Genomic DNA, 24,767 nt, shown 5'->3' with positions numbered 1-24,767 from the left:
ATGATATGCTGATCACAGGGTGTCCGACTGCTGGACCTCCCACCGATTAACTGTAATGCATTGGAAAACCTCTTAAAAAGTGTTCAAATCCCCAACAGAACCACCACAGGAGAAATTAAACATTGAAATTACAATCAATGTAATGAATGGATATGAGAGACACTCTTTGAAGCTGCTCTCCACATACACAAATAGATGAGGATCATGAATGTTGGGAGTCGGGACCCTGCTATATTAACTAAAAATTCCCTAGTTGGGTATTTGAAAATGAACTTCCAATAACTTTTAAGGTTATTTCAAATGCTTTCCGCCACTGAATTGACACCTCTAGAGCTTTGACTAAATCAATAGCGCAATCGACTATGCTATTGATTCTGTAAAAAAAACGAAAACCCTACACAACGGTGACAAACAGAAACCATAAGCAACGGAAGCATTACCATTGAAATCAATGGTATTGCAAACGGAAACCTAAGGTTTTCGTTTGCTTTTCCGTTGTGGGGTTCCTCCGATGGAAAGGTCTGACGGAAACCCTCAACGGATGCCAACGCTGATGTGAACCCAGCCTAACATGCATATTACACCATAGTGGAAATCTGTAATACGCATGTTAGTGGGGTGTTGTAAGATACCGTAAGCCCCTTCTGGCAAAATTTATGTATGACAGGTAAAATTCCAACCTTTCCAATCCTTGTGGACTCTATGGCAGCCTCTATAGACATTACACTCTTCTGACAGAAAACAAATATCAATGGCCAGCTTTAGTAGTACCTAAATAAAGCTGAGACTCAAATACTTGTGAATATTATGATTTAAAGGATAGCATTGAACTGAAGATAAAATATGCCCGTCAATGTGGACTCTAATTCATCACTTAAAGAGAACTACTCCTTAATTATCTGACGTCTCATGTAAGCATCTAAAAATGATCCTGGTGAGGGTGAGGATCCAGGCGTTGGGACACTCACTTATGGGCTCTTGATAAGGTGCAAATCTAAGATGCATTTATAACCTAATTACCATAACATTTTCACCAATGTATTTATTATGGGTATTTCGCTTTCCTCCTACATTCCAAGAAATACTAAATGGTTAATTGGCTTTGTATGAAATTGGCTCTTTTATTCATAAAAAAAGTTAATTATAAGATACTTGTAGCAAGTAAACTTTTAAAAAAAATGTATCAATGTGTCCAATGCTGTAAAACTGGAGTGACAATGTCCTAAAACTGACCCAGTAGACTTCCTCCATATTTTCAAACATTTGAGGCACTTTTGTTATTTCTTCTAGAAAAATCAGTGTTTTTAAAGACAAAGGTTTCTGGTGTAAAAGTGGAGCACTGTTAAGTTCACACTAGAGTTTGTTTTAACTTTTGTTTTTGTTTTTTTACATGTGCTTGGTCAAAAGGTAAAGGATGGAAACGACTTATTTTTATGAAATATAATTATAATTATATAATTGTTTTTTGCTAACAAAAAATAAAAACTATCTGTTGACAGATCCTATCTACTTCTTTTGGGTCCTAAACTGATGACAAATTGTGAAATATCAAAAAAATTTAAACAAAAAAGTTGGTGAGGAAAGAGCTTTAAGGGAAACTAAACGTTCAACAAACTTCTGACATGTCATAGTGACGTCAGAAGTTTTGATCGCTGGGGACTAGCACTAAGACCCCCACCGACCGCTAAAACGAAGCATCAGAAGCACTCGTGTGAGCACTGAGCCGCTTGCTTTCTGTTCGGCTTTTCTCGTAAGGCCGAGCAGTTGGTGTACGGACTCAATAGAAAGTCTATTGGCCCGTAAACCGCTACATCGGCTTTCCGAGAAAAGCCGAACAGAAAAGAAGCGGCTCAGCGCTCACGTAAGCAATTTTGCTGCTTCGTTTTAGCTATCGGTGGGGGTCTCAGTGCTCAGACCCACACCGATCAAAACTTCTGACATGTCACTATAACATGACAGATGTTTGTTAAACTTTTAGTTACTTTTCAATCCATGGATGGCTGTGATATATATGTTTTTTTTAACTTGGCAGCGTATGGACAACGGATGTCTCAAGGATAGTATCCATCAGAGGCATCAATCGGAGGTATACATTTATTCAACATCTCGCGCTAAACATCTCGGGTTATGTCGGATTTAGAGAGGGAGGACACATTTGTATATCTTTGGGTCCTGAAAAGGAATCAGATCTAAATACCTGATTCAAAAACGAATTGAAACTGATCAGTTTGGATAAGTTGCATTAATAAAAATAATAACATAGAAATCTAATATATAAAAAAGGTGAAATTGAGACAGTTATCATGAATCTTGCAACACTTTAATAAATATGTTGCAGTCATCACTCGAGTATATGACAACGGGTCTAAACATGTTCCTGTGAATGAATTGATAACTATTCCCCTAAGAACTTTTATGTATTCCTAACATTGCAGGTGAGTTATGGGGGACTAATAAGCATACCTTTTTAAATTCGCTTTTTGTAATGCTATGGACACGGTATTACCATTGTTATACTGATCTGCATGCGCTTTAGCACTATAAATACCACATAACAGTTGAGGTTTATTCTCGGAACTGCAGAGTTCTCACAACATTCTTTACCCTGCAGTGTTAACAGCACATCAGCGCGCGCTGACACATCCGTAGCAGGTTACGTGTTCGGGCCTTGGCCATGTTGAAACATTTGGAGTCTGACATCAGCTATCCCCTCTCACTCACCAATGCAAGTTTAAAAAGCATAAAAAAAATAAGTGTCATATTCCCCCGGCTGCAGGGCATTAAAATTCTACTGGCATTAACATTCCTGGGCTCCTTTACTGGCTTAGGATGCATTTTAGTGCTGTAACTCTTACAATATTACACTCACCTCATAAATATTCCTCGACAAGCTGAGCATACAGTGAAAGATCCCTCTTTGCACCATGAATACATAAAGTTGTTTGGAAAAATTCCACTACAACAGAATCTATACGTCTCATTTACAATTTCCTTCTACATCACATGAGCTTTTTTTTTATAGAAATATACAAGATCCAATATTTAATGGGGCAATAGGGAATAATGACAAAATTGACAGAAACTTTTAAAAAGTTTTGACTCTACTATATCGGTTGTACATTTACTTCTGGAAAACTATTATACAATCTCCAAAAAGAAAAAGGGTTTACAATAGCTTGGGTCATGCGCATTATGTTCAGTGTTTGTGCTGCTAAAACTCAAGTTACATAATGAGTTAATTTTTAGTTGGGCCAAATGATCTACCCTTTAAAGTGTACCTATACATATTAATGTATTTCCCATAAATCATTATTACATGTGAATATATGAAACATTGCTGGGTATCTTATTAGGGCAAAGTGGCATCTTTCTCACCTTTCAGCAGCCTCTATATATCACCTTCCCCTGCCTGCAGACTCTGTAACTGTTCAATACCCTCCCCAAAAATTAATCTAGTATAAAACAGTCTATATTAGAGAAGGAGGGAGGATGCCAGTGCAAAACCACAGGTCCCTTGCGGTCTATAGGACCGCAAGAAAACTTTGGCTGTGCACCCGTGTGTTGGTGAATCCTCAAATCCGGACCATAAAATGACGTCCTGAGTTTTTGCGGTCCCCTCACTGATCCGTGTAAACCACGGTCGTGTGCATGGGGCCATAGAAAAGGAGGGGTCTGCAATTAACCTGCAAAAATGTGGATAAATTGCGGCCGCAAGAGCACGGTCGTGTGCTTAAGGCCTTAGTGAGTGTGAGACTCGTTGTGAGGGGAGCACATAGAACAGCTCTGACATCACAATTTACTTTTACAGAAACCAGTGAGGGAAACTAAATTTATTTAGGGGTGTGCGTCCTTTTAATAAATTTGGCACAAATCACTCCAAAAAAACGCCAGTCTTAGTAAATGAGGGCGAATATTTCTGACTGCATTACGCAGAGATTGTGGTTCATTAGATAGATACACTTTAATTAGATAGATACACTTTAATGTGTAGATGAACCTTTGATAACTTCAGTCGCTTTTCACACAAGATAAACATTGAGTAACAAACTCAGCACTGCTGCGTCTGTAGAGGATGCAATTGCACAAGTAAATTAAGGACTATAGGTTTAGAAAATATAGTTTGTAATTGGATTGAGAATTGGCTCAAGGACCGTATCCAGAGAGTTGTGGTCAATGATTCCTACTCTGAATGGTCCCCGGTAATAAGTGGTGTACCCCAGGGTTCAGTGCTGGGACCACTATTATTCAACTTATTTATTAATGATATAGAAGATGGGATTAATAGCACTATTTCTATTTTTGCAGATGACACCAAGCTATGTAATATAGTTCAGACTATGGAAGATGTTCATGAATTACAGGCAGATTTAAACAAACTAAGTGTTTGGGCGTCCACTTGGCAAATGAAGTTTAATGTAGATAAATGTAAAGTTATGCATCTGGGTACCAACAACCTGCATGCATCATATGTCCTAGGGGGCGCTACACTGGCGGATTCACTTGTTGAGAAGGATCTGGGTGTACTTGTAAATCATAAACTCAATAACAGCATGCAGTGTCAATCAGCTGCTTCAAAGGCCAGCAGGATATTGTCGTGTATTAAAAGAGGCATGGACTCGCGGGACAGGGATGTAATAATGCCACTTTACAAAGCATTAGTGAGGCCTCATCTAGAATATGCAGTTCAGTTCTGGGCTCCAGTTCATAGAAAGGATGCCCTCGAGTTGGAAAAAATACAAAGAAGAGCAACGAAGCTAATAAGCGGCATGGAGAATTTAAGTTATGAGGAAAGATTGAAAGAATTAAACCTATTTAGCCTTGAAAAAAGACGACTAAGGGGGGACATGATTAACTTATATAAATATATTAATGGCACATACAAAAAATATGGTGATATCCTGTTCCTTGTAAAACCCGCTCAAAAAACAAGGGGGCACTCCCTCCGTCTGGAGAAAAAAAGGTTCAAGCTGCAGAGGCGACAAGGCTTCTTTACAGTAAGAACGGTGAATTTATGGAATAGCCTACCGCAGGAGCTGGTCACAGCAGGGACAGTAGATGGCTTTAAAAAAGGGTTAGATAATTTCCTAGAACAAAAAAATATTAGCTCCTATGTGTAGAAATTTTTCCTTCCCTTTTCCCTTCCCTTGGTTGAACTTGATGGACATGTGTCTTTTTTCAGCCGTACTAACTATGTAACTATGTAACTATGTAAGTAGTTGTTTTCACGGAAACAATACCGTAGTCGACTACGCTATTCATTCCGTTAAAACGACTAAACCCTTGCACAACTGAGACAAACGGAAACCATTTGTACCGGATCCGACACCATTGAAAACAACGATGATGCAAACGGAAACCTATGATTTCCGTTTGTTTCATTCAGGGCTCCGTTCTGACGGGAAGCTCCGGAGAAACGTCAGAACGGAACACTGACGCGGATGTGAACGACGCCTTACTCACTCAAGCCAGTATATAAGCATCATTTCAACAAAATCATTGTTGATATTGTGCTTATATACAACAGCTTAAGTGAGTTAGCAGTCACATTTCCATATGTAAGATAGGAGTTTTATTTTCTTATTGAAATATGATTAAAAGAGTTTGAGTATATATCTTCTGCCTGGGGTGTAGCTATAGGGGGGCAGAGGTAGCAGTTGCACCAACGCCTAAGGGGGCCCAAAGGTTCCTTTGCCACATAAGAAGACAGCAGTATTATAAAAGGCACATTGTAGTTTGGGGCTGTTGTTAACAATGTTCCTTTGGGGTCCCAGATTTTCAGGTTAGGTCTCTTCATTCTACAGACACTTAATGTCTTGTAAGTATTCTTTTCTGTTACTACTGTACAACTTTAAGAAGCCACTTTCTCCAAAATTTGCTGGGGAAGCAAAGTAATTACATTTTAACATGAGAAGAGGGAACATTTCTACACTTTTTATTATGCAATATAAAACATAAATATACTGGTAAAGAAAGGAATATATCTTGCTCGGCCACATGCTCTATGTAACAACCCTCTAGATGCCACAGTGATCCAGCTGTCTGCTTCATCAACAAAGCCTTCACAGTGTAATCTGATAGATGGATCCTTTACAGTCATAATGAATTCACAGTTAATGACATTGACCACTGGGTCCTCTAAAGAATCTCCATGCCAAACTCCATTTCTTACTATAATCCCTTCAGTTCCAAAGAGGTATGAAACTCATTAAAGGGATGAAACCCTCTCCGGTCATGCTCTTAGCCCATGTCCTGACTAGCTGCTTACACAAAAATACTATTACACACCTTTTATAGAAGCAATGGTTACAAATACTAAATAAAAACTCAATTCAAGGAAAATACTCTGCTACATCAATTGCAACTTAGTAAACAGTCTAACCCTCATATTAATATTATTATTATTAATATTGTTATTATTAATACAAATATTTTTCAGTTCTTATCATCATTATTATTATTATTATAGTATAAATTTCAATGGAAATATTTGGATAACCATTTCATTCTGATATCAGAACCGGATGACTATACAGAGAGGACTTTTATTACATAGAGATGCTACTAGTCTCTTCCTCCAGAGCTCTGTCACCTACAGGGTCGGTGTCAGGACTAAGCAAACCGGAACAATGCCCAAGCCCACTGAGATTTCAAGGTCCATGACGATTTAAGTAAACATCGGTTATAATTGTCAAGCCAAGGATGGGGTAGACAGGCCACATGCGCTATGTGACTCTTACACAAGGGCCCACATACAACTGGAGCTGGCCCTGGTCATAGATCGCTTTTGAAGGAAGTTCCTTCTCCTGTGCCAATCACTGACTGCCATGTATTGCCCCCTCTTTCTTTAACAAGAGATTATTCAATGTGTATCGTACAGTACTGTGCCCCAGCTGCTGAAGGCGTTCTTTATGAAAAGGATAAGTGTGCTTCATATTAAATAGAGGGGCATAATATTCTGTTTTCTCTTCAAAACGAGATCCTGTAGCAACCAAGGTGTGTATGATAGGGAAAATGTGTTCCCTTCTATATTATGAATATTAGAAGTCATCTAGGAGTTTCTGCATATAATATATTAGCCATGCCACTGCAGTCAACATATTGCTAGCCGTACATGGGTAACTATTACAGATCAATGGGAGGATCCGATAAGTATCAATACATCTCCGGAAAGATGGTGGACGAGTCCATAGCTCTGGAGCCTTGATATCACACAAAGAGAACTGTAAAATCTCTGCAGTGAATGTCATTTTTTTCTTCTCCATGGAAAGGGAAGAATATGGCTACTGCTCATGAAATAATGTCAAGATGCATATAGAGTCACCAGTGAGGCACATGTCTATCTATGGGTACCCTATGTTCGGGTACCCTACGTATGATAGTGTTGGAGATAAAATGTACACCAAACCTAAACAACACAGTTCACTCCTACAAGCAGTGCTTCCGTGATATAAAGAGAATGTTTATTTCCTACAGTATGTTGCTTATGCCTTAGAAAAATACTGAAAAAGCACCTAATATATTCAACGCTTCACTATAGTTAAGGTCAACCTACAAAGGAAACGTTATTTCCCTAGCAAACCAGTGAATTGTTAACTCCTATTCCATCTCTTTGACTATTGCAACACTCTATATTTGGTATTGTTTGAAAGCAGCTTTACGGATCTAGATGAATACAGCTTAATCATTGTCTATTGAAAAAATATTGAAATTTCTAATATACTTTGTGTTTCAGTTCCTTACTATTTTCAAGATCTCTGATTGGTGTTAGTGAATTGAAACCCTCCCTGTTTACATTCTGACTTCTGCCCTAATATTAAGCTGCTCCTAACTTCCTAACTGAGCTCCTAACTCTTAAAGGGGTTGTCCATGAATAAGTCATCAGTACATCATCGGTGCGAGTCGGACACCCGGACCCCGCACCTATCAGCTTCTTCGTTTGCCTGTGAGCACTGGATGTCATTGCACAGTATTTAATGTACGGAGCCGGAAGAAGTTGACTTTGTACATTGTATAGCGGCCGTGCTGCAGAACTGCAGCTCGGTTGCTATTCCATGACTGGAGCCATCTGCTTCCGGCATGGACGTCCGGTACCCGAAGGCAGCCGGAGCAGCTGATCTGTGCGGCGTCCGGGTGTCGGACCCGCACCGATCATACAATGATGACCTAGTTGTCTGGTAGTGAAATATGCCTTTAAATATACATGATCAGAACTAGGTCAGGGCAAATTTTTAGCCTCTCAATGTAAAGATTCACTAACAGCAAGTCGTGATATTGAAAACTGTGAGGAATTCAAAATATATAGTATGTGAAAAGTTGAATCTACTTTTCATTAGACAATAACTAATCTTTATTTAAAAATAAATAGAAAACCGCTTGATCTAAACTAAATTTCTTCCAATCCACCCTGAACGCAGCCTCATGTTTATCATTCATCACAACACGTTTAGTAACACACCTGCTCTACGTAAGTTACTGGCACTGGAAGGGTTAAATTATGCAATATAAAATACAGACCAAAATTCTGGTCTTCATCCACTAAGCCATCTATAATTCTTCACCCTACTAAATGTCTTTGCTTACATATCACCCTACTGGTGACCTCTATTCTTTTAAAGGGGTTGTTTCATGACATATGGACGTCATAGAGGGCATCTCCTTCTTGGTGGACTCAGCTATACATGTATTACCTACTTAAAATCTTGTGCCAAGATTGACATTTTTCACCTAACCACAGGGCATACAAACAAAGATCAGTAGCACTGGACAGAAAACTTGGTTGAGTGCATGCCTGTTGGTTCGCAGTCCAATGACCCTTCAATCCACAGGGTAGTGGATAAATATCTTATCACTGGGGAGCCTAACGCTTGGACCCCCACCAATCACAAGAACGATCAGTAGACTTGGGACCCTCATTCTAGTGATCGTGGAGGTCCCAGCGGTGGGGCCCTAGAAATCAAACATTTATCACCTATCCTTTGGATGTCAACCTTGGCACAACGCCTGTAATGTATCATAACCCCGATACCTTGATTGTAAGCTCTGCTGAGAAGGACCATCTCTCTTTGTGTCTCATGCACTTAGACTATAAAGTCTTTCAGAACATTTAGTGGAGTATAAAGTAAGAATAATAATAAGTATGCTGGTACATTTGCAGTTATATGTACTACATTTGTATGTGTGTGTGCATAATATTTGTGCTCCTAATTTTACATGAAGAATATTTACATCAATTAACTGATAATTTTTACAGAACAGAAAGAATATGGGGAAATTACCTAAGCAAAATGTGCCAGAATCCTTTCATAAATTGCTCCAAAAAAAGTGGCACACATTTCAATGTGCACATTCATTACGGGTTTGAAACACTTTTTGCGCTTTCCTCGTTTAAAAAAGTGTCTAGGTAAAGGGGCGTGGCTAAGAGTGTAAAATACGTCAGATTTACGGTATTAATGGTGTGCGTCTAACATGTCTATTAAGTTGCACCAAATTTATCATACAGCCCTTGCTATTATGATAAATTTGGCACCGTTTCTGACTGGTCTAGTTTTATCCTATTTTATTTTAGGACAGAATTAATACATTTTCTCCAGTGTAGTTTTTCAATCATTTTTTAATTGCTTCAATTTATACAGACTAAAAAAAAAAATGAGGCAACTTTGCAAAAAGTCTTGATTTAAATCTGATCTGTTAACTGAATATGCGTCCTAGATAGGGGCAGCATAGTACAGGTCAGGTTCGACCTCTTATTATCCAATATTGTGTTGTGCTGTTTAGTTAATAGGATCAAAGAATACACTAAGTCCGGTATATTTATGAAGAGACTCTCCCTGTCTCCTCCCGGTGTGGGAGATGGGAGGTAGCAAGAGAGCGCTCTCCTCATGAATACAACGGACACATAACTATTAACCCGTTAGTGACCGCCAATATGCCTTTTCATGGCGGCCAATAATGGGCTTTATTCCGATGCATATGCCTTTTCACGGTGCTGCATCAGAATAAATAAATAAATAGAGCAGGGAGCTGTTAAATCTCTAACAGGCGAGATCGATATCAGTATTGATCTTGCCAGTTTAACCCCTCAGATGCGGCACTCAATAGCGAGCGTTGTATCTGAGTGGTTTTGGAGAGAGGGAGGGCTCTCTCTCACCCCACCGGCATTCTGTGATAAGATCGCATGATGTCGGTGGGCTCTATGACAGTCGGGGGGCCCCCCAGGTCTGCCACTAGTTCTGCCTGCTACTCCATGCCAGAGGTATGGCCTAGCAGATGCCTGTCCCTTTTACACGGACAGGCACTAATACACTGCAATACAAAAATATTGCAGTGTATTATATATGCGATCAGAGGATCACATAGTGAAGTCCCCTGGTGGGACTAGTAAAAAAGTAAAAAAAAAAAGCTTAATAAAGTTAATTAAAAAAAATAAGTGGAAAAAAAAATGTAAAACATTTTTTCCCCTTACAAAATTCTTTATTATTATTATTATTATTATTATTAATTTAAAAAAACAAAATAAAAAATAAAAAAATTGCACATATTTGGTATCGCCGAATCCGTAATGACCCCAATTATAAAGCTATTACATTATTTAACCTGCACGGTGAACGCTGTAAAAAATAAAATAAAAAACAATGCAAAAATGTCTGTTTTCTGTGAATCCGGACTTAAAACAAATTTGATAACAAGTGATAAAAAAGTCGCATCTACTCCAAAAGGGTACCAATAAAACTACAAGTCATCCCGCAAAAAAAAAGTCCTCATACAACTGCATCGGTGGAAAAATACAAAAGTTATGGCTCTTACTGTGTAAAAGTAGTAAAACATATAAAACTAGATAAATTTGGTATCGTTGCAATCATATCAACCCGCTGAATAAAGTTATTGTGTTATTTATACCACACAGTAAACGGCGTAAATTTAGGATGGAAAAAAGTGTGGCGAAATTGCTGTTTTTTTCTATTCCCTGCCAAATTAAAGTTGATAAAAGCTAATCTAATTCTATGTACCCCAAAATGGTGCTATTAAAACATACAACTTGCCCCGCAAAAAAAACAAGATCTTTTACAGCTATGTCGACACAAAAATAGATGACATGCGTGTGCTGTCCATTGTTTTCACGCACCCATTGACTTCAATAGGTGCGTGATGCGCAAAAAAATGCACAAGAATAGGACATGCAGTGAGTTTCACACAGCTGAATGTCTGAATGGCCCCATTGAAAAGCACAGGTCCGTGTGACGTCCGTTGTTTTAATGCGCGTAACACGGACGTGAAATTCGCTCGTGTGAATAAGGCCTAATAGTTATGAGTCTGGTGTATTCATGAGAAGATCGCCCTCTTGCTACTTCCCTTCTCCCCCGCCCCCCCCTCTCAGCGATTATTAACAACTGGCTGCCGTGGAGGGTGGGAGGAGGCAGGGTGAACAATCTCATAAATATACCGGACTTAGTGTATTCTTTGATCGCTGCTATTAACTAAACAGCACAAAACAAAATTGGATAATAAGAAGACGAACCTGACCTGTACTATGCTGCCCCTATCTAGGACACATATTCAGTTAACAGATCAGCTTTAAATCAAGACTATTTGCAAAATTGCTTAATATTATTTTTAGTTTGTATATATTAAAGAAATTAAAAAATGATTGAAAAACTACACTAAGGAATAAATTTATCGATTTATTGAACGTTGTTTTAATGACCGTCACACATTCTGTTACAACCTGTGGGTTTATGGACCCATTGCGCCGTACCGCCGTAGCGGGATAGCAGCCGGCCAACAGAGTACAAAGTCAATATATACATAGTCCAAGCACAAGGGTACCTGTAGTGATTCAGACAGTAGCAACGGCTAGGCACAGATGGGACCTTGACAGCAGACACCAGACATGGTGTAACACAGCAGGCGAAACCGGTGGCACAAAACGACTCCAACAGGTTTAAGGCACAGAAACAAATAGCACGGGATACAGGGTACAGGTAGCAGGGCACTGGAACAACGGGAACATGATAACACTAAGGGACCATTTGCAAGACTAACATAGGAAAACACAACAACGCTCAGGCAATGAGCAAAGGAGCAGGGCCCTTCTTACAGTCCATGGTGATCATGGGCTAATTACTGATAATTCCCATGTGCGCGCACTGGACCTTTAACACTGGGCATGAGCGTGCGCACCCTACGGGACACAGCGGACCATTACGGAAGTGAGTGCTTGTGTCTCCTGGGGAGGAGATCCATGGCTGCGGCAGCGGGGGGGTGAGTAATCCCGATGATCCGCGGCCATGGACGCTACAGTGACGTATACTACGGTCGTCTGAATTAGGCCTAATACAGTAGCAGTAAAGTGGAAGAGATTTGAACAAATCTCATCCACAAGCTGCGTAAATGCTGAGTGGAAAAATCGCTCAGAAATTGACCTGCGGTGCGTTTTTTTAAGTCCACAGAATGTCAATTGTAGATGCTTAAATGCTGCTTATTTGCTGCAGGTTTTTCCCAACAACAAATAGCAACAAATATCAGATGTTGCTTTTTTTTGCAGCGGAAAAGCAGTGATTCTGCCGCAAAAAACTCCACTCCGAATTTTTTTTTTTATACTTACCCAGAATTCTGTTTTTCTTTGTCCAGTCCGGCCTTCCCAGGGCTGATGTCATGCCGTCAGGTAAAAAATATTTTTTTTTTCTGTGCAGTTTTCCGCAACGGACAATCCGTCCAAAGAGCTGCACAACAATGTGGTTTTGGCGCACAAGGTGGATACACTGTGCTTTTACGCAGTGTATCCGCCCTGTGTGCACATACCCTAAGGCCGGATTCATACGAGCGTGTTAGTTTTGCGCACACAAAAAAGCGAGGCGTTTTGCATGCGCAAAAGGCACTTAACAGCTCCGTGTGGCATCAGCATATGATGCGCGGCTGCGTGCTTTTCGCGCAGCCGCCATCATTATGACACTCCGTTTGGATGTTTGTAAACAGAAAAGCACGTGGTGCTTTTCTGTTTTCATTCATCCTTTTCACATCTTGTCCCACGGAAGTGACTTCAATGGGTGCGTGATGCGCGAAAAACGCACAAAGAACGGACATGTCGTGACTTTTACGCAGCGGACTCACGCTGCGTAAAAATCACGCAACTGTCTGCACGGCCCCATAGACTAATATAGGTCCGTGCGACGCGCGTGAAAATCACGCACGTTGCACAGACGTATATCCCGTTCTTCTGAATAAGCCCTAAGTCTGATGTATTCTTTGATCACTCCTATTAGCTGAGCTCCACAATATTTTTTTGTGCTAATACGTTTTGGTTTCTACAGCTCATATGCAGATATTTCTATGATTACATATTAAGAACAGACCCTGTGTGTAGTCTGATTCTGCAGTAATTATTATTACCTTCCCTCTGCCTCCTCTTGTTTTTGCTTACAGAAAATAGAGGGGGGAGATGTGAGGGAGTAACACATGACTGTAGGATCAGACCACACAAGGTTGTCTGTAGTCTGTAACCATGGAAACATATAACTCTGTATAGCAGCGGCACACACAAAATGGTACAATCTTTTTAAAATCAAGACTTTTTGCAAAGTTGCTTATTTTTTATTTTAGATGCTTGGTTGAAAAAGTGGACAAGCCCTTAACGAACTGTGCAAATTCCCGCTCTCTCTAGCTCTCTCTCTAATTATATAAACAGTATGTGTACTGTATGTGTGTGTATATGTGCATGTATGTGCATGTGTGTGTGTGTGTGTGTGTGTGTGTGTGTGTCTGTGCGTGCCTGTGTGTATAATTAATTATTTGCAAGTGATTGAAAAGTAGACCAAGTTTATGCAGCCATTTAAATAAGTCCCAACTCAACCATTACGCATGCATAGTAAATGATGTCAAGCTAAGATGCTTGTTAAAGGAGCAGTTAACAAGGTCTATTGTAAATATATCTCTGGGGTGATAAAAAAAAACATTCATAAAAATACATAGTGACAATTTGTTCTTAATTTTTAATACAGTTTAACACGTAAATTGATCACAATGTAGAATATTTTATGCAACGAAGTATTAGTAGTGTATTTTGCAACTGTAAAATGTCTTAAAGAGGCTCTGTCACCACATTATAAGTGCCCTATCTCCTACATAAGGAGATCAGCGCTATAATGTAGGTGACAGCAGTGCTCTTTATTTTTAAAAAAACTATCTATTTTTACCACTTTATTAGCGATTTTAGATTTATGCTAATGAGTTGATTAATGCCCAAGTGGGCATATTTTTACTTTAGACCAAGTGGGCGTTGTACAGAGGAGTGTATGACGCTGACCAATCAGCGTCATGCACTCCTCTCCATTCATTTAGGCAGCGCATAGGGATCCTTTTAGATCGCTATGTGCTGTCTTATACTAACACATTAACAATACTGAAGTATTTAGACAGTGAATAGACATTCCACGGGATGTCTATTCACAAACTCTGCACTTCGTTACTCTGTCTGTGGTAGTTACAGCAGACGACGCGTAATCTCGTTGTAACCTGTCATTTACAGCGAGATCTCGCGAGATCACGCTTCCTCTGCTGTAACTACCACAGACAGAGTAACGAAGTGCAGAGATTGTGAATAGACATCCCGTGAAATGTCTATTCACTGTCTAAACACTTCAGTATTGTTAATGTGTTAGTATAAGACAGCACATAAGGATCTAGCAGGATCCCTATACGCTGACTAAATGAATGGAGAGAAGTGCATGACGCTGATTGGTCAGCGTCATACACTCCTCTGCACAACGCCCACTTGGTCTAAAGTAAAAATCCGCTCACTTGGGCATTAAGCAACTCATTAGCATAAATCTAAAATCACTAATAAAGTGGTGAAATTAGATCGTTTTTTTAAATAAAAAGCATTACTGTCACCTACATTATAGCGCCGATCTCCTTATGTAGGAGATAGGGCACTTATAATGTGGTGACAGAGCCTCTTTAAATTTGATGATTTTCTGCTACAGTATTAGTAACAGACAGGTATACTAAATACTGCATGAGTAAAATTATCACTTATTGAGGAATTATCACATTGGGGGAAAAATTTTTAATACTGTCCTAAAGTTAGACAGGATAAAACAAGACCCGACAGGTAAAAACTGCACCAAATTTATCAGAATGTCACAAGCTGTAAGATATATTTGGCACTTCCGTACACCACGTCATAAGTGGGGTACATTACACCAATACTTTCCAAAAAAGGCACAAACCATGAAAAAAATCTGCTGCATTTTACAACTCCTAAACCACATCTCTTTTTCTAGACACATTTCAAAACTGTCAAGTGAGGCGTAAAAAAGACGTGTCTAAAACGCATAATAAAACTGGCGCACTGCATGTACTTCAATTTTTGCCACAACTCTTGCACATTTTGCTTATTAAATCTCCCCATCATGTTTAGGAAAGAGAATATTAGGAAAGTTGTTTATCATGATCCACCCAAAGTCCATCTTATGCAAGAAAAGCATGTGACCACAAAAGAGTAATTCTTCACAGACTGGCTTCAGATCTTGTATGTGCCACGGCTTGATGTGATCCTTAGGAGATCCTTAGGAGATCCGGAGCGGTAAAAGTGGTGCAATGAGGTGAGTAATTTATTTTCCCACTTATTTTCATATTTTTTTTAAATGTCAGATCATGGGAGTGGCGGTATGAGGCCTGGCCTACCTTTAGGGTATGTGCACACACACTAATTACGTCCGTAATGGACGGACGTATTTCGGCCGCAAGTCCCGGACCGAACACAGTGCAGGGAGCCGGGCTCCTAGTATCATAGTTATGTACGATGCTAGGAGTCCCTGCCTCTCCGTGGAACTACTGTACAGTACTGAGAACATGATTACAGTACGGGACAGTTGTCCTGCAGCGAGGCAGGGACTCCTAGCATCGTACATAACTATGATGCTAGGAGCCCGGCTCCCTGCACTGAGTTCGGTCCGGTACTTGCGGCCGAAATACGTCCATCAATTACGGACGTAATTAGTGTGTGTGCACATACCCATACTCTGTTGCACCCCTGGCCACAGAGTGAAATCTACGCCAGCTATGAGCTGGCATAGATTTCTGCTATAATATATGTCAGCTGCTGGTGTAAATTAAAATAAACTTGTCGAACTGCGGTGACCCCACCACTTTTACCAAGCTCCGCCCACTCTTTAGCAAAGTGGCGAGAGCAGACTAAATGGCCCACAAATCGCAACTTTTGAGTCTTTTGCGACTTTTCTACACCAGAAAACTGACATAGAAAAGTTAAAGAAATCGTCCCCTGGGAGTTCTGCGATATTTGAAAATGGCTGCAGATGTTTCATATTTTGGTGTTTTCTATAGTTTGTCTATGTGTTATTACTAGCAAATATTTGTAGAACATGAAGTCTTGCTATCTATGTTTTTTTATTTTTTTTACTTATTTCAGTGCACTTCCAGAAAAAAATGCCAGTCATTTGGCCAGGGCTAACTCGCAGAAGGAGCAGCAAGCACAGATGGTACTAATGCATAAATGTAATTTAGCAAAAGGATGCCAGCGCCAATGTAGAAATGTTCCAAATAACTGCAGCGCACTTACAGGCATACAACAATTGGCAAGGTTAAAGCTGAGATTTGTGAGAGCATACCATTCCCAAGTCAACAATGGAAATTCTAAAACAAATGAGCATATTTTATTTATTTAGTCTCCCTCTTCACGTACAACACACGGATATTACATTTAAACATTCTGCAGGTAAGCAATATGCTGATGTACATTACTTTCACAATAATTCAGGCAAATGGGTACTGAAGTGCTTAGCGGGTGGAACTATTCCTCAGTAGCTTTCAATTGTTAGATCATACAAAAGCCATAAGCAAAAGATTGTCGTTAAAATAAACTGATTTAATAGAGAATGATATGCGGACTAAAATACATTAGTGAGGCAGTTGAAGAAATCAATAAAAGATCAGTGAGGGGGCCATCAGGTTTTGGAGACGAGGTTAGAGGAAATTAAACTAATTCCTGCTAAATTAAATATATAAAATATTTTATTTATATATAGATATATATATATATATATATATATATATATATATATATATATATATATATAGATATACAGTGAAGGAAATAAGTATTTGATCCCTTGCTTATTTTGTAAGTTTGCCCACTGTCAAAGACATGAACAGTCTAGAATTTTTAGGCTAGGTTAATTTTACCAGTGAGAGATAGATTATATTTTTTTTTAAAAACAGAAAATCACATTGTCAAAATTATATATATTTATTTGCATTGTGCACAGAGAAATAAGTATTTGATCCCTTTGGCAAACCAGACTTAATACTTGGTGGCAAAACCCTTGTTGGCAAGCACAGCAGTCGACGTTTTTTGTAGTTGATGATGAGGTTTGCACGCATGTTAGATGGAATTTTGGCCCACTCCTCTTTGCAGATCATCTGTAAATTATTAAGATTTCGAGGCTGTCGCTTGGCAACTCGGATCTTCAGCTCCCTCCATAAGTTTTCAATGGGATTAAGGTCTGGAGACTGGCTAGGCCACTCCATGACCTTAATGTGCTTGTTTTTGAGCCACTCCTTTGTTGCCTTGGCTGTATGTTTCGGGTAATTGTCGTGCTGGAAGACCCAGCCACGAGCCATTTTTAATGTCCTGGTGGAGGGAAGGAGGTTGTCACTCAGGATTTGACGGTACATGGCTCCATCCATTCTCCCATTGATGCGGTGAAGTAGTCCTGTGCCCTTAGCAGAGAAACACCCCCAAAACATAATGTTTCCACCTCCATGCTTGACAGTGGGGACGGTGTTCTTTGGGTCATAGGCAGCATTTCTCTTCGAGTTGAGTTAATGCCAAAGAGCTCAATTTTAGTCTCATCTGACCACAGCACCTTCTCCCAATCACTCTCAGAATCATCCAGATGTTCATTTGCAAACTTCAGACGGGCCTGTACATGTGCCTTCTTGAGCAGGGGGACCTTGCGGGCACTGCAGGATTCTAATCCATTACGGCGTAATGTGTTACCAATGGTTTTCTTGGTGACTGTAGTCCCAGCTGCCTTGAGATCATTAACAAGTTCCCCCCGTGTAGTTTTCGGCTGAGCTCTCGCCTTCCTCCGGATCAAGGATACCCCACGAGGTGAGATTTTGCATGGAGCCCCAGATCGATGTCGATTGACAGTCATTTTGTATGTCTTCCATTTTCTTACTATTGCACCAACAGTTGTCTCCTTCTCACCGAGCGCCTTACTTATGGTTTTGTAGCCCATTCCAGGCTTGTGCAGGTCTATGATCTTGTCCCTGACATCCTTAGAAAGCTCTTTGGTCTTGCCCATGTTGTAGAGGTTAGAGTCAGACTGATTAATTGAGTCTGTGGACAGGAGTCTTTTATACAGGTGACCATGTAAGACAGCTGTCTTTAATGCAGGCACCAAGTTGATTTGGAGCGTGTAACTGGTCTGGAGGAGGCTGAACTCTTAATGGTTGGTAGGGGATCAAATACTTATTTCTCTGTGCACAATGCAAATAAATATATATAATTTTGACTATGTGATTTTCTGATTTTTTTTTAATATAATCTATCTCTCACTGGTAAAATTAACCTAGCCTAAAAATTCTAGACTGCTCATGACTTTGACAGTGGGCAAACTTGCAAAATCAGCAAGGGATCAAATACTTATTTCCTTCACTGTACCCTTAATGGTTGGTAGGGGATCAAATACGTATTTCTCTGTGCACAATGCAAATAAATATATATAATTTTGACTATGTGATCTTCTGTTTTTTTTTAAATATAATCTATCTCTCACTGATAAAATTAACCTAGCCTAAAAATTCTAGACTGTTCATGTCTTTGACAGTGGGCAAACGTACAAAATCAGCAAGGGATCAAATACTTATTTCCTTCACTGTATATATATATATATATATATATATATATATCTATATAGATATATATAGATATATATATCTATATAGATATATATACCGTATTTTTCGGACTATAAGACGCATCTGACCATAAGACGCACCCAGGTTTTAGACAACAGAAAATAGGAAGAAAATTATTTGTTAAAAAATAATCTATTCTGCTTCACCACATTCTGAGAGGCAAAATTTTTTTCTAGTTTTTTCATCGATGAAAAATGTTGTTTTTTTAAAACATTTTTTTGACACATTTTATTAGTTCCCCTAGGGAACTTGAACCAGCATCCACTTGGTTGCATGTGGAGTTGCTGAAACAGCGTAACTCGCTGAGCTACACTGTTTTCCTAACTTCCATAGTAGTGAATGGCAGTTACGGAAGCAGAGTAGCATGCGAGCTACGCTGTTTCCGTAACTACTGTTCAGTTCTTTGGGAGTTACGGAAACAGCGTAGCTCAGCGAGTTACGCTGTTTCAGTAACTCCACATGTAATCAAGGGGCCGGAAGAGCACAGAAAGCTGGAACAGGGTTTAGGGGGCCCTGTTCTAGAGATAGGTGCGGTTCTAAGAGGTGGGACCTGCATCTATCTGACATTTATGACATATCCTGTGGATATGTCATAAATGTCCTTCATAGAAAAACCACCATAAATGCCATGGTCGATATTGACCGCGGCATTTAACTAGTTAAAGGGGTTTGCCATAAAACACATGTATCCCCTATCCACAGGATAGGGAATACAAGTGAGATCGCTGGAGGTCCGACCACTGGGACCCCAGTGATAAGGAGAACAGTGGACTAAAAGTCACCCAGAGAGCTACATGAGAAGCCTGGACTTCCGGGTTCTGTGTCCGGCTTATCTGTTCCGCAGCTCCATAGAGATCAATGGAGCTGCGCATAGCCAGAAGAATTCCATTGATCTCTATGAAGCTGCCGAGAACGCAGAAGTCAAAGCTTCTCGCGCAGCGCTCTTTGTGGCTTTCGGTCCCCGTTCTCTTTATCAATCACACATGTAACCCCTGTGCTATGTATCCCCTATCTGTGGACATGCATGAGCCCGCTTCATACTTCACGCCCCCCCCGCTCCATGATGTGACGGCACGTCATAGGTCGGGAAGGGGTTAAGTAATTAAGCGGTCATGGGGCCCAGCGATGCCGGGTCCCTTGACTGCGGACTATAAGATGCAGGGACTTTTTAGCAAGATTTATTCTTGCTAAAAACTGCGTCTTAGGCCTTATTCACACGAACGTGTCCGTTTTGCGTGCGCAAAAATCGCTGCATTTTGCGCGCAAAAGTTCAGTGTGGCATCAGCATATGGTGCGTGGCTGCGTTATTTTGTGCAGCCGGCCTCATTATGACACTCATGTTTGCATTCATTTAATAAACTACTGTAGTGCGCATCATGCGCGGCACCCGGAAGTGCTTCCGTGTGCTGTGCGCACTTTGCACGCACCCATTGACTTCAATGGGTGCTTGCTGCACGAAACACGGGCAAGTATAGGACATGTCGTGAGTTTCACGCAGCGCATATACGCTGCGTAATATTCACTGACAGTCTGAACGGCCCCATTCACTAACATAGGTCCGTGCGACGCGCGTGAAAATCACGCGCGTATTACTGACGTATAACACGTTCGTGTGAATAAAGCCTTATAGTCCGAAAAATAAGGTATATCTATATATAAAAAATATAAAATATATATATATATATACATATATATTTAGCGTGACAAAAGGTAAAAGACAAGCATAATGCGTTTACAATATACTATATACTGCTTTAATTGTATAAATGAAAATGTTTACATAGGTAACTATACGAATCATTCAGTGGGAAATTCACATTCCTGTTCAGATAGTAGAAATGTTACGTTAACAAACAACTTTATGGAGTTCAAAATGATTGTTTAACGGGATTCAATCATCAAAAGATATATTGTATAAATCACATTTTTTATTTAAGCATATTTTTTTTCATTTGTTGGTGTTTTTTTCATATATGTAGTGAGTGCTCAATAATAGGCTAACACTTTCTGTCACATTTCAACTTTTGCTGTGTATACTAAGAGCAGGGTCAATAGTTATCTCATCATTGTTATGGAATTGCTAGGAGAGCGATTCCCCAAAGGCTGCTGGAGACTGTTGGGAGAGAGCGCGTATATAAATCTGCAACCTCAAATCCACCATAACTTTGATCAACAGAGTCTAAGGCTACTCTATGGTATTTGCCAGAGCCCACCGCAAAGCGGGATGGTTTTTGCTGCATAGGACCCAGGTTGTTTTAGCAGAGTTCAATGTTGGCTAAGAGGTGCAATGCAGGCAAACCTAAACAGGGTAACCAGACAGCCAGAGGTTAAACAGAAAGTAAAGCATAGATCAGAGCCAGCCAAGAGCAGATAATCCAAATCAGCAAACAAGGGGTTAATGAGAGACAAGCCGAGGTCAGTATTTCAAGAAGTCCAAAAGTCAGAGGTATGGGTTTTAGTCAGAAGCTTGATCAAGACACCAGAAGGTACGGAAAATCACAAGTAAAGACTGAGTGGGCAGGACAGGTATAAATACTAAACCAAATGTGATAGGCAGAAAGATAAAGAAAAGAGATAGGCTCAAGGAAAATCCAGAACTGACCAGAAGCCAGAACAGTAGTCATGTAGATCATTAAAGGAATAGGTGTTTCCTAACAATTATCATCAGAAGGTGAGGTTACAATAAAAGCTGTTATTGTTACTTTATAATAAAAGTGGTTGTAAAGCAAGAGGCAAATAATAGATGGCGACAATAGATGATAGAGACAACTCAGCTCCTCCTCCTTGCTCTCTCTCCCTGCACAGTGGCTACTGCACATGTAACAGAATATACCCACTACACTATCCTATTGAATCCTGACTTTTAGGTGCCTGCTGCAAAGCAAATATTTGGAACTGCTGTTGCAGCATCTTTGGCAAGATGGCTGCCCCCATAATCATATAAAGGAGATAGAATAGAAAATATACAATATAAAAAAAAAAAGGTTAAGACAGTATTTTTCAGTTTTGTCATTTATTTGAATGGGGTCCTGAAAGTCGTGTTTACTGCAATATAACAACCTTTAGACTAGTGGGACTCAGATGTGTATCTAGCAGGGGAGCAGGGGGGGGGGCACTGGCCCCGGTCCCACTGAGTAGGTGTGGCCCAGGGACGGATTGGATCGTGGTGTCATGTCCCAGTTTCAATTGTATCTGCATCCTCAGGACTCAGATACACTTGAGTCCAATGCTGGAGTAAGGAGCCGGCAGCTATGGAGGCATTATCCTGTACGTGGGACCACTATGGGTCATTATACTGTATGGGACAGCTATGTGGGCATTATACTGTATGAGGGAAGCTATGGGGGCATTATACTGTATGGGAGCAGCTATGGGGGCATTCTACTGTATGAGGCAGCTATGGGGGCATTCTACTGTATGAGGCAGCTATGGGGCATTACATAGTAAGGAGGTATTATACTGTATGAGGGCAGCTATGGGGGAATTATACTGTATGGGAATAGATATGGGGGCTATAATACTGTAGGGGCAGCTATGGGGGCATTATACTGTAAAGGGCAGCTATATGGGCATTAAACTGTGTGTGGGGCAGCTATAAGGGCATTATTCTGTGCGCGAGCACTATTGGGCATAATACTGTGTGGGGGAGCTATGGGGGCATTATACTGTGTGGTGGCAGGTATAGGGGCATTACACTGTGTGGGGGGCAGCTATGAGGGCATTATTCTGTGCGCGAGCACTATTGGGCATTATACTGTGTGGGGGGCACTATGGGGGTGGCATTATACTGTATAGGGGCAGCTATGGGGCATTATACTGTGTAGGGGCATCTATTGGTCATTATCCTGTGTGGTGGGAACTATGGGGTAATTATCCTGTGTGGGGGAAGCGATGGGGCATTATACCGTGTGTGGGCATCTATGAGGGCAATATCATTTGTGGGGTCAACTAAGGGGTTATTATACTGTGCAGGGGCCTCTATGGAAGCATTATACTGAGTAGGGGACACTATAGGGGCATTATTCCGCATGGGGGCATTATACTGTGTGGGGAGGCACTATATTGTGAATGGAAGTTACGGAAGCAGCGTAACAGTTACAAAAACAGCGCAGCTCGCTATGCTACTCTGTCTCCGTAACAACCATTCACTTCTTTGGAAATTTACATAAACACAGTAGCACAGCAAACTACACTGTTTAAATAAGCCTGACCCTGCCGGATGCACCTCTGCAGCTTTAAACATGTGTTGGGGGGCCCACTGGGTTGGGGCCCACTCATATGTGTCGTCCCCCCCTGTGCTAAACCCCTAGCTACGCCTCTGGTGGGACTGATTTCCAGTCGCGGGGGATTTCGTGATGGATCTGCTGCATATAAATATACCCCAACAGTTCTATTTACCTTTGTGGCATTTCAAGTTTTCTATGATGCTTTTTGTCACAGTCATAAGGTGATCATTAATGTTATAAAACATGTTATATATTAATGCCTTGTACAAGTGTTCCAACGCCTGTTATATCATGCTCATTTGTATTTTTTTTGAATCTCGTGTTTTTTTTAATGACTACTTGTCTTTACTTTGGTATTAACTTTAAGCTGTACACCTGTTCAATAGCCATAATGTACATCATGTGTACCTCTGTGAACCTTCTTATTGGCTGTTTAAATATTTAAAGGGGTTTTCTGGGACCACAAAAAAAAAAAAATAATAATACACAAGTATGTCTAAACACGTTTAGATACTACAACAAATATTCTGCCTGCACAATATCACATTCCGAATTACTCACCGCTCCCAGATGTATTTGGTGGGACTAGCAGTTTCAGCATGCGCTAAAAACTACAATTCCCAGCATGCCCTTCTTTCCACTCAGAACCTGCGTCCAACCCCGCTAACTGTTACAATGTGCATGCGCCAGGAAATGCAAGTACGAGACAGCGCTTAGGAATAAGGGGGTTGGCTTACGTCCCCTGCGTCATCACAGTGCTAGCCCCCTAGCGGTCACATGCTTTGATGACCCCCCGACACAATGGGAAAGGGAAACCGCTACCATTCATGAGGGTATGTGTTGGCGTGTCATCAAAGCAGAAATAACTACATTACTTTCAGGGACACGTGACTGTGTTCCAAAACGGGGAAATATTGTGCTACTGGAACTACATGATTATTAGTAGGTGTCTTTATTTTATGCATTTGTATCATTGGGATAGAATTATTTGTGGCTGGATAAGCCCTTTAACCCTTTTCCCGCTGCAGCCATTTTTCGGATTTTCACTTTAGTTTTTTCCTCCCCAACTTCCAAAAGCCACAACTTTTTTTATTTCTCCATCAATATTGCCGTATGAGGGCTTGGTTTTTGCGGGACGAGTTGTAGATTTTGATGACACCATTTATTGTACCATACAAATTATTTGTGGGGTGGAATAGGAAAAAATTGTGATTCCTAAATCTTTTTGTTTTTACGGTGTTCACTGAGCGGTAAAAATGGAATGTTAACTTTATTCTGCGGGTCAATACGATTATAGCGATACCAAATTTATATAGTTTTTTTAAGTTTTACTACTTTTACAAGGAAAAAAATTATTGTTAAAAATAAAATTTGAGTTTTGTCGCATATTATGAGAACCATAACTTTTTGATTTTTTCGTCGATTGAGCGGTATGAGGACTTATTTTTATGCGGGGCGAGCTGTAGTTTCTATTGGTACCATTGTGGGGTACATGAGACTATTCGATCACCTTTTATTCCACTTTTTGTGGGAGATAAAGTAACCAAAAAAACAGCGATTCTGGCGGTTTTTATTTTTTACGGTTTTCACCGTGCGGGT

General features: G+C 40.3%; 1 protein-coding gene across 1 annotated transcript in view; it reads right to left on the bottom strand.

Moving 5' to 3' along the window:
* ANTXR2 (ANTXR cell adhesion molecule 2) overlaps positions 1-24,767 on the bottom strand; it is a 194,753-nt gene that overhangs the window by 3,250 nt on the left and 166,736 nt on the right. The window lies entirely within an intron of this gene.

Source organism: Rhinoderma darwinii, chromosome 1 (assembly GCF_050947455.1).
Source record: "Rhinoderma darwinii isolate aRhiDar2 chromosome 1, aRhiDar2.hap1, whole genome shotgun sequence".
In the NCBI taxonomy this organism is placed as follows: Eukaryota; Metazoa; Chordata; class Amphibia; order Anura; family Rhinodermatidae; genus Rhinoderma; species Rhinoderma darwinii.
This window is presented reverse-complemented; position numbering and strand designations above follow the sequence as displayed.